The following is a 10417-nucleotide window of genomic DNA, read 5'->3' on the forward strand; positions in this document are numbered from 1 at the left end:
TTCAACTTCTTTGGAATTGAATCCTCCTCTGTTATGTGAGTGGCTTGCGCAATGAAGAGACTAGGGATGGTAAATTCAGTCATTACTACAACTTCTTGTCCATATACTAATTGGAAGCGTATATACTTGTGTAAACGCTTGAAAATTTTATGATAATCCCATAGCATGGCTGGCACCTGTTCATCCCAATTGTCCTGATTTTCTGAGAAGATCTTGGTGAGTCCCCTCTCTAAGATTTTGTTGAAGGCCTCTATAGTACCATTTTCTTGAGGGTGATATGGGTTTCTCTTATGGTGTTGTACCATGAAGTTATGAAGTAATGAGGTGATAGTTTCATTAATGAAATGGGTCCCCTAGTCACTGGTGAGGCTTCGGGGGCACCCAAACTGGGTGATGATATTCTCGAAAATGAATTTGGAGTAGTGTCTACAGTGCAATCCTTAACTGGTGTCGCTTCAACCCATCTAGTAAGGTACTCTATAGTGGTAATAATGTATTGGGCATGTGAGTTCTGTGTCGGTGGGTTGATAGGTCCTACAAAGGCGATTTCCCATTTCTCAAAAGCCTATATTGACCACACTGGTTGCAAAGGTAGCTCATCCCAGTGCGATGTTTTTGTAACCCTTTCACAAATGTCACACCTCTTAGCATATCCATTTACATCTCAAAAACCTGTGGGGCACCATAGTACCACTTGAAAAAATTTCCTCACGATGGCCTTCCCCCAAACATGCCCACCTGCAACTCTTGAATGACATTCCCATAATACATCATGTCTCTCATGATCAACAACACATCTGTGCAATATATGAACAAAGGTCCAACTTGTATAGTTGTCCTACAATCAATGGGTAATCTACAACACAAACCACCATGTGCCTTCATTGTGTCATTGTGTACTCCTCCAGGCATTTACTTGTGGCTAGAAATGATGCAATATCCTCCAAGTATTCTAGTATGGATTCAACTCGAAACAAGTCAGCATTTGGTAGTTGATCATTCACTGATCCCCCAGTTTCGCCTAACTCTAGTTGAGAAAGGTGATTGACCCTAACATTTAGTCTGCTCAACTTGAATGTTACTTCAACTGTGAACTCCTATAATAACATAAGCCATCTGCAATTCCTTCCTTCAAGTTCATGCTTATTCATGAATTATTTCAGGGCAGAATAATTAGTGAACAATTTGAACAGACCCACTAGGAGCTAATGTTGAAACTTTTGTAATGAATATACCATCACAAGTGCTTTGTGCTCAGTCGTGGTATAACCATTTTCTATCGTGGATAATTTTCTACTAACAAAGTAAATGGAGTGGTCAAGGTTTCCATCTTCAGCTGAGCCAAGACAACCCCCAAGGCGACACCCAATGCATCGATGTGGACGTGGAATTTCTTGTTCCAATATGGATAGACTAATATTGGTGCACTTGCTAATTTTTCCTTCAAAACATTAAAAGTAGCCTCACATTAATTTTATCAAACAAACCTTTTGGCTTTCTTCAATAGCTTCTCCAACAGTGCAGTGATCAAAGCATAGTTACAAACGAACCTCTGGTAATATCTTGTGTGACCAAGGGTGGATCTTAGCTGTTTAACAAATGTTGGCAGCTCCATATTCAGGATCACTATGACCTTAGCGGGATTAACACACACTCTGTCCTTGCAGACTATATGTCCCAAAAGTGTCCTGAAAGGGACAACAAATATGAACTTCTTCAATTTTAGGGAAATATGCAGTTGTCTACATCAGTCAAACATCACTTGGAGTAGACCGTAGTGCTTCTTCAACAAAATGTAGACGATTAAGTCATCCATGTAAAATTCTAGAAACCTGTGAATATAATATTTGAAAGCAGAAATTACAATTTTGGAGAATATTGCTGGTGCATTTTTTAGTCCAAAGGGCATAACATGGTATGCATAGGATCCCTATCCAATGGTAAATGTGGTTTTATTCTTGTCCTCCTCTATGATTTGAACCTGATGGTAACCAAATAATCCATTTGGTATATACATCCCTCTGTCAACTATCCTGTCATGAGTAGAACCTGTTTAATGGCTTGCAAAGCAGTCCCAATCTGGTCATCACTATGAATAAAAGAAAAATATTTGATAAATTGATCTTCCATACAATCTCAATCACTAGTATGCCTCCTTATTTCCTCCTTCATGTACCATGGCTTCGGAAATGTCCCTAGGGCATGTGTAAATTTGTGCACCATAAGTCCTCTAGAAGCCCTTCCCTGATCCAAATGGACTTACAATCTTGTAGATATTTAAGAGGGTCAAAGCTCCCCCTATACTTCATGAATTTTTTAGGGCAATCCTCTAAATTCCCAAATATGACTCTCATTCGTGTCCTAACCTCCTGTCATTCTCTAAGGTGGTTGTGGTGAGATTTCCATGACCTTGTTGGTGTCACTTGTAAAGAAACATCCAATAATGGAACTTTGTTTTCTTCATAGACAATTTCATCAACTATATTAAGAAAATCATTAACTGAGTCCATGCCATTGAAAATAGGGAATTCTTGTACTTGAGTACCAACCTAGTTGATACGATATATTATGGCACAATTCTTGGTGTTGATCTCATATCCTCCCTACTACTAGTCATCGCAAGCCACCTTGGAGCCAACCTCTGAGCTTTTGATGCTCCTCCAACTGATCGATCCTTTTGTTGTAGGATTGATATAGTCTTCTCTTTTCCCTCTTGTCAGTCAGTACAACAGATCTAATAGTTCATGTTTTTCCATGCCATTTGTTGGCTCAGTGAACCTTGGTCCCTAGTATGGGTCTAAGGGATGGATCAATCTGACACCTTCCACTTGAAATGTCATCAAATCCTTTTTTAGATCAATTATTGTGTAATTCTCAAAGGCCTAGTCTATTCCAAGTAATGTCAGATAAGGGTCTTTGTCCCCCATAATTTCTATTACTTCAAAGTCAGCATAAGTTTTTACCCCTACTATGTGGATTTCTATGTTCTCCAGCCTACCCACTGGAAAGATACAATATTGATTTTCCATACGTAGTTGAATTGTAGAAAATGCCAACTTCGGCCTCCCCAAGGCCTCCAAGTGTTTCCTTGGTATGATATTCACATCTGAGCCCAAATCTGACATTGTATCTTTGATATGGAAGCTTGCAATTTGAGCATAAATCTATAAATCCCGTCTTGCGATCTTCTTGTTTCTTTGCACCCTCCTGGAGTGCCTCTCGGGTAAGTTAGTGGAAATTACTCCTTCCTCAGTCGCTCCATCCTTAACAACGAATTTAAGAATTTCCCACAACAATCCAATCATCTGATCATCATTCACAATTTGCAGAAATAACTTGAACCATTATGCTATGAGTTGAACATTGGACTATGGTAGGTTTAGGCTCCTAGCTTTTGAAAATCTTGGTTGTTCCCCTAGAAGTACACCATTTGAATTCAATTTGTTAAAAGTATCTGCAACCTCTTTATAATATTTCTTCTGTTGTTCAGAGTCATAGGAGTGTTTTGGTGAAGTCGGTTTTATGATTATGGGTTGTTCAGTGGCTCCAATGTCAGCTCCAGTCTTCTTCCCTCCATGAGTTACTATGTTGATGTTTGTGAGGGAGCTATATTTGGTAGCCTTGGCTCAACATTAATTAAATTTTCTCCCCTTTGGCAGTTGCGCTTTTCCCATATAGCGATTAGCTTTGGAAAATATTTAATTGCATGCGTGTTAACCCTACACTAAGAGCACCAAGGTCTTCTAGCTAGTGGGTAGTCCCCTGTGACATGCCCCTCTTGATCATAATTGTAGAAACGGATTGAACCTCTGCCTCCTATTCTCTTTCCCCTTGTTCCTCTGCCTCCTCGTCCTTGAGGATTCTCATTGATTCGATAGGCTGATTGATCCAATCAATCTACTAGGGCAGCTGACGCTCTACATTAATCAGTATCGTGAGTTGGCGAAGTGCAAAATTTTCAAAAGGTGTTGTTTCAAATGTTGTACTTTGATTCCCATACATTCTGCATATTTCACAATACTCTGATGATGTTGTACTCTACTGGTTTGGAAATGCATAAAATTGAGTGTGTCTTGTGTATAAACCTTATGTCCATGATCTGCGCAACTCCTACAAATGGTAGAGATGTGGATGGCCCTTCCGGTGAAGAGGTAGTGCTTGGGCTCCACAACCTTGGGAATTTTGCTTCATGATGCCCTTCGAAAAGGTAGTTGGTGCACCATACATGTGGTTGCGCAAGTTGTGCTAGTTGCATGTCCTTTAGCTCCTCTGTTATGTCTATGATTTGATGTTGTAGACCTAATATAGAGGGGTCATGTGAGGTTGTTTCCCCCCGATATTCATGTGGGTATATTACCATAGCCTCGATCTTAGTCTCTAGTTATAGGGTGTCCTGAAAAGTACCAATTTTTTGTTGAGTCAATGGCGTGCAAGTAAGTGGTAATAATGTTTTAATAAACCATTCTTGTTGATGATTTGGGTCAATTGGGTAACTTAGTTTTCCAATCACATCTTAAACCTTTGCATTATCTCCCATGTGGTTTTCCCTTCCCGTTGCTTGATTTCCCATAACTCAGAAAACCCTTGCTGGTTAGTCTAGGGAAGCTTAAATTCCTAAGCAAACTCTTGTTTGAATTCATCCACCGTTTGGTTCTATTGTAAGGAAAACCATTTGATGAACCATCTTAATGCCATCTCCCAAATATTGGTTTGGAATTCAATCATCTTTGTGGCGTCTGGGATCTAGCGAGCCCTCCATATGGCCTCACATATGTATTAGTGTTGTTCTACATCCTCATTCCCTCTTCCCGAGAACTCGAGATATTGAATAAAGGATCCTACCATGCTTGATTAACTTTGTGAGAGGAGTAAAAATCCTTGAGAACTTGGTTGGGATGAACCTTGGAGACTTGTACTACTATGACTGTTTTTGTTGCTACTAGCACCAGCCTTGTAGGTAGTGTACAAAATGTGAACCTATATAACTTTGATTAACTTAGAAAAAAATTGATTAGGGTTGTGATAGAGTAATAGAGGAAGGTTGGGGAAGATACTACCTGAGCTGTGGGGAGGCGAATCATTACTCTTGATGGACTCATTGTACTCGACAAATAGTATTCTCATGGCGAAGTGCATGTCATCATTCGGGCCTTCCTCAGGGCTTATGAAACCCATTCCATCAGACATTCCCATCTCTATTCGTGGGGTAGAGTCCTTATCACTTCTATGATCCACTATAGCTATAATTGTCTCTTCTCTTCCTAACGGGCCAACCTCTACTATATCTCTATCCCCATTTCTCTACAATTTTAGATGACCTCTTTCTCTTTCTCTCTCTCCAAGATTTCCTAACACTACTCCTTCTTGGTACAGTTCTTTCTGCCTTCTACCAATCTCTGTAGATCTCTCTCCCACCATTTTTCAGATATCTATGCTCTCCTTTGTGCCCTCAAATTTTTGGTCCTTTGGAAGTCATCGATGTCCATTTCCTCAATATTCTCATAGCTCCCCATTAGGTAAGATCCCTCCATTTAGATCCTTGCCCCGATACTAGGCTTTTAGGTTTCCATAGGTGGGCTCTGGAACAACAACAAGATTTCTTCCAACATCAGCACCTTAACCCATAGGGGGATTTCCCTTAGTAGTTTTCCCAGCAACCTCGATTTAAACATGACCTCAGCTTTACATAAGGACTAAGGGACTTTCACAATAAACTAAATAATGTGTCCCTCTAATGTTGTTTGCACCCAAAAATCCATAGCTCACGTTAGATCTAATTCAAGCCGATGCAGCACAACAAGATCTTCTTAAGTTCAAGTATGACAATATCGATTATATCTATTGGTATTTCTTTTTACTTGCAATATTCATAACCAATTGTAGAGCTCCTCTAGGAACTTGCACCAGAAGATCTCATATTGGTCAGTTGAAGGTTCTAAGTACAAGAATTATTCCTTCAGTTGCTTCACACTTCGTCGATGGAGTTGAGATTGTTGAGAGACAAACCGTTCTATTTGTTCATGCCACAAATCTTGTAGTTCCTTCCTAAAAATATTTGACACCATATTCCAAACCCCTTGGAAATTTTCAAGTCCTAACAACAAAACAGTTTGTTGGTGGAAAAATAGTGGAAGGGTTGAGACCTTGGTTCAGGCACAGGGGCCAACAAAAGCTCCACTGTAGTCTAGTGCAACACCAAAATTTTCACCTTATCCAAGATGAATAAGGCATCTCACCCGAGGCATGTTGTGACCTCAGTTAGTTAATGGTTGGAGTTAGATAAAAAGAAGATTCATATGAAATATATGAATACCATTAAATCCAGAAATATGCCAATTATGGACTCAATCGTAACATATCAAACACATGAATAGAAAGAAAATAATACAGGTGAAACCATATTAAAAAAATTAAAAGCCGCACAAGCCCGCACACAACGTACTAGTGTATCCCTATAATATCTTCTTATATTAACCCCATCAACATTACAATAGTACATTTGACTAGAAAGCCTCATAGATAGAACAAGAAACTAACACATAAGAGAAATACATAATCAAGATCATAAGAACCAGAGTGAGCTCAAATGGCTTCGCAACAACATTTTAGTATCCTTTCTACCTCTCCCTCACTTTTCCCCCTCGACCTTCTTTTATATCCCTGTGATCATTGGGACTGCCACTTCTCCCTCGGATGCTTTTCCTTTTTCCTCTTTTAGTTGCTTCTACTGCTCAGTTGTTAATATTCCTCTCCACTTGGTTGTATCTACCTCAGTCCCAACCACTCTAGCCATGTTTCTACAACTATCGGTCTTCGATGAATTCCTTCCTCTTTTCCCGTTATCTCCTATGCAGCTTTACAATGGTTACCTTTGGCAAAATGTGATCATCCTTCCAATGTGTCACCTTGTTTCCCAAAATGAAGGACCTAACAATGAGTTACTATTCAAGGCCTTTATGCTACAATTATTATCAATTTTCACACAGAGACCTTTGCACATGTCATACTGAGAAACATCTTTGTACATATATGTGGTGAATGGATTGAAATTTTAATATTTTCTTTTTAGGATATGGCCATTCATGTAGCTGGTACAAAGTCTGCTCCATAAAAGATATGTTGAATTACCGACACCATGAAGAAAAATGAATAAAAAACTAGTATATAAATGGATGTTGCATACCAATAGAGTCTTTAGATGGTTGATTAGAAATAGGTTTGGGTACAACATGTGTAGGGAAAGAAAACAAGGAGGACACAATACACTATGAAGATAATTTTGGTTGGGGACTAAAATAAAATCTATAAGAAATTAGGACTTATGTAAATGTTGAGAAAGAATTGAATCTTGTTGAGTGATCTGGGCTAGTGAGTTCGTAGGAGATGAGGGATGAAATAAATTTAAAAGATAAAGACAAGATGAAAAAAAATTAAATGTTAATATTACAATAGTCTCTTATCATTATCCCCTAAAGTATTAACAAATAAAAAGTTTCAAGATGATTTTTACCTCAACATTTGAATGTTGCAAATCACACTGATAAAGGAAATCTAAATCTGAAATTGAGATGTTGTTGAGTCGATAAAAAACATAGCACTGGTGTATGATGAAGGTTGATGATAAATCTTGTTTTGTAAGATAAGTATGAACACACATACTGCTAGTCATCCTGTAATATCACCTATGGAGTGATGGAAATCAATGTAACAACACTTCAACATGGTTACTAAATATTTTGAGAGGGTGGGAGCTAAAATTACTACTACCATGGTTGTCCTACAATTGGTTTGGTTCCTATTATTTAAAAAATGAAATACTACAATTGTTATGGAGTTCTTCACAAAATATTCATTGAAAACAAACTTGTGGTGCAACACTTTCCAACGAATAGATGTGTTGAAGTTGAGCATGGAAAAATATCATTAGATTACCAACCATTAATGTATGCCATTAACCAATGTGAGAGAACTCACCACTAATGTTTTTTTAAGCTGTGTTTCATGGACACCCTCGTCATTGGGTGGCCACTACATCCATGGAAAAATCTGGGTTGATCGACCCTTGAGGGAATCTAGCCCCACGGCCAATAACTAGGCCTAACACCAAGGGCTTTGGGGAGAATGGACCCTGTGACCACCTGATTAGCAAGGCACTAATTTGACCAATTGAGTTAACCATTGGGGCTAAAAAAATTTGGACCATTTCTAGATTTGTGCGTGTCATCCTTGCATAGGGGCCATGCTAATCTTCTCTGCATCATTCCAATTTTATCAGATCTCTCTGAAGAGACAACTCACCGCTAATGTAAATGAGGATCAAGGTATTTTAATATATCTTGCTAGGTATGAATAAAGATGCTAAATTCAAGTCTCCCACAAGATCTAACAATTAGGGTGCACTGATGTATTCCCATTGTCATTAGTGAGAGAAGCTACCATTGATGTATGAAAGACACAAGGTACTAAAATAAATATCTAGCTTTGAAACTAGATAATGAATCCCACATAATCTAACACGATCATGCATGCATACATACATATACATGTAAAATAAATCTCTAGCCTTGATAATGCATCTCACATCATCTAACATGAGCATGCATACATACATACACATGTAAATGTACACACACACACACACACATAATCTGATTAATTGTAGAGGATCAATAACATGATGTAGAAATTGTTGAGAAATTTTCTAGCTAGTAACCTAGTTTTCAAGAAAAGGCCTTATCTAACAGTGCCAATGTCCTAGTTTTCATGGTTAGGCTCATTTTTATCTTTACTATTTTATTTATTTATCTATTAATATTATCTTACCATACTTGAAAGAGGAAGCATCTTTTCAAGTGTAGGAAGTTTTCCAATGAAGTCATGTGTGTAATACAATTTCAAATGAAGTTGTATTCCAATTTAGAAGATATGCTTTGAATACCAGAATATGAGGATCTAGCTACTCTAGTTGACCTAGTTCTAGGAGATGTTTGATGATGGAGGAATTTTGTGTTGAAAATCATTTGAAACCAAAATTGAATATAATATATGTAGCCTTGACTCTCTAGTTCATTAGAAATTGTTGGCATTTCCTCCTTTATCATTCCAAGAAGATCATCCAAGGCTTGTTTATTTTTGTCTTAAATGCATAATGAATTTGATGATAGGAAAGAAAGAAATAAATATATATAATCTGATTAATTGTAGAGGATCAACAACATGATGTAGAAATTATCGAGAACTTTGCTAGCCAGTAACCTAGTTTTCAAGCAAATACCTTATCTAACTATGCCAATGTCATAGTTTTCATAGTTAGGCTCATTTTTATCTTTACTATTTTATTTATTTATCTATTAATATTATCCTACCATACTTGAAAGAGGAAGAATATTTTCAAGTGTAGGAAGTTTTCCAATGAAGTCATGTGTGTAATGCAATTGCAAATGAACTTATATTCAAATTTATAAGGTATGCTTTGAATACCATAATATGAGGATATGGCTACTCTAGTTGACCTAGTTCTAGGAGATGTTTGATGATGGAGGAATTTTGTGTGTTGAAAATCCTTTGGAACCAAAATTGAATATAATCTATGTAGCCTTGACTCTCTAGTTCATTAGAAATTGTTGGCATTTCCTCCCTTATCATGCCAAGCAGATCATCCAAGGCTTGTTTATTTCCCTCTTAAATGCATAATGAATTTGATGATAGGAAATAAATAAATTCCCTGATCTCAAGTCCCAATATCTGCTCTCCACTAATAATTTCTTCTTCTTTAGATTGGAAAGGATGATCAAGGAAAATTATTAGGTTTCCTCCTTGATATTGTTCATGAACTTCTCAATTTACCCCTTGATGTTGCTCATAAGTCCCTTTGCTCTTCTCCTACTCCTTGATAATAAAATGTATTTCTGCTTACAATTAGGTCATCTGAGGTGTTTAGAATAGTCATTTTTTGTATCTTCTTGGTCACAATTTCAATAGTTACAACAACATCAGTTGTTACAATAGTTTCAAAAATAACAACATCAACTATTACAACAATTTCAACAATAACAACAACATCAGTTGTTATAGTAGTTTCAACATAAGTTTCAATTACGAGTTGTTACTCTAATGATATTTGGATTTGGGCTTCTTTTGAGGTCGAATTCTCTTATGTGGTAGTCGTAGGATTTCTCGAATTCACTCCTCTCCACGATCTCAAATGCATGTCATTACATTCAATGGGGGAGATACAATGAGCAGGAAATATAGGTGATTTTACTTATTTTGCCACCTTATTATCTGGATTTAGGTTAGGTTGCATAGGTGGTTGGGGTTGCGGAGGAGGATTACTTGGTGGCGCATTATACGAGAGTTATAGCTATTTTTATTGCACAGGAGGCTGAGTTTGCACAAGGAACTACCTTGGAAAGGA

General features: G+C 37.6%; 1 non-coding gene across 1 annotated transcript; it reads right to left on the reverse strand.

Moving 5' to 3' along the window:
- Positions 1 to 8188: 8188 nt before the first annotated feature.
- LOC149144384 (U6 spliceosomal RNA) lies at positions 8189 to 8291 on the reverse strand. Its single transcript, XR_016265419.1, has one exon. It is a non-coding gene; the product is annotated as a U6 spliceosomal RNA (small nuclear RNA).
- Between the last annotated feature and the right edge of the window lie 2126 nt (positions 8292 to 10417).

The sequence above is a fragment of the Pinus tabuliformis genome, chromosome X (genome assembly GCF_031772625.1).
Source record: "Pinus tabuliformis cultivar Carrire ecotype Pingquan chromosome X, CPIR1, whole genome shotgun sequence".
Lineage (NCBI taxonomy): Eukaryota > Viridiplantae > Streptophyta > Pinopsida > Pinales > Pinaceae > Pinus > Pinus tabuliformis.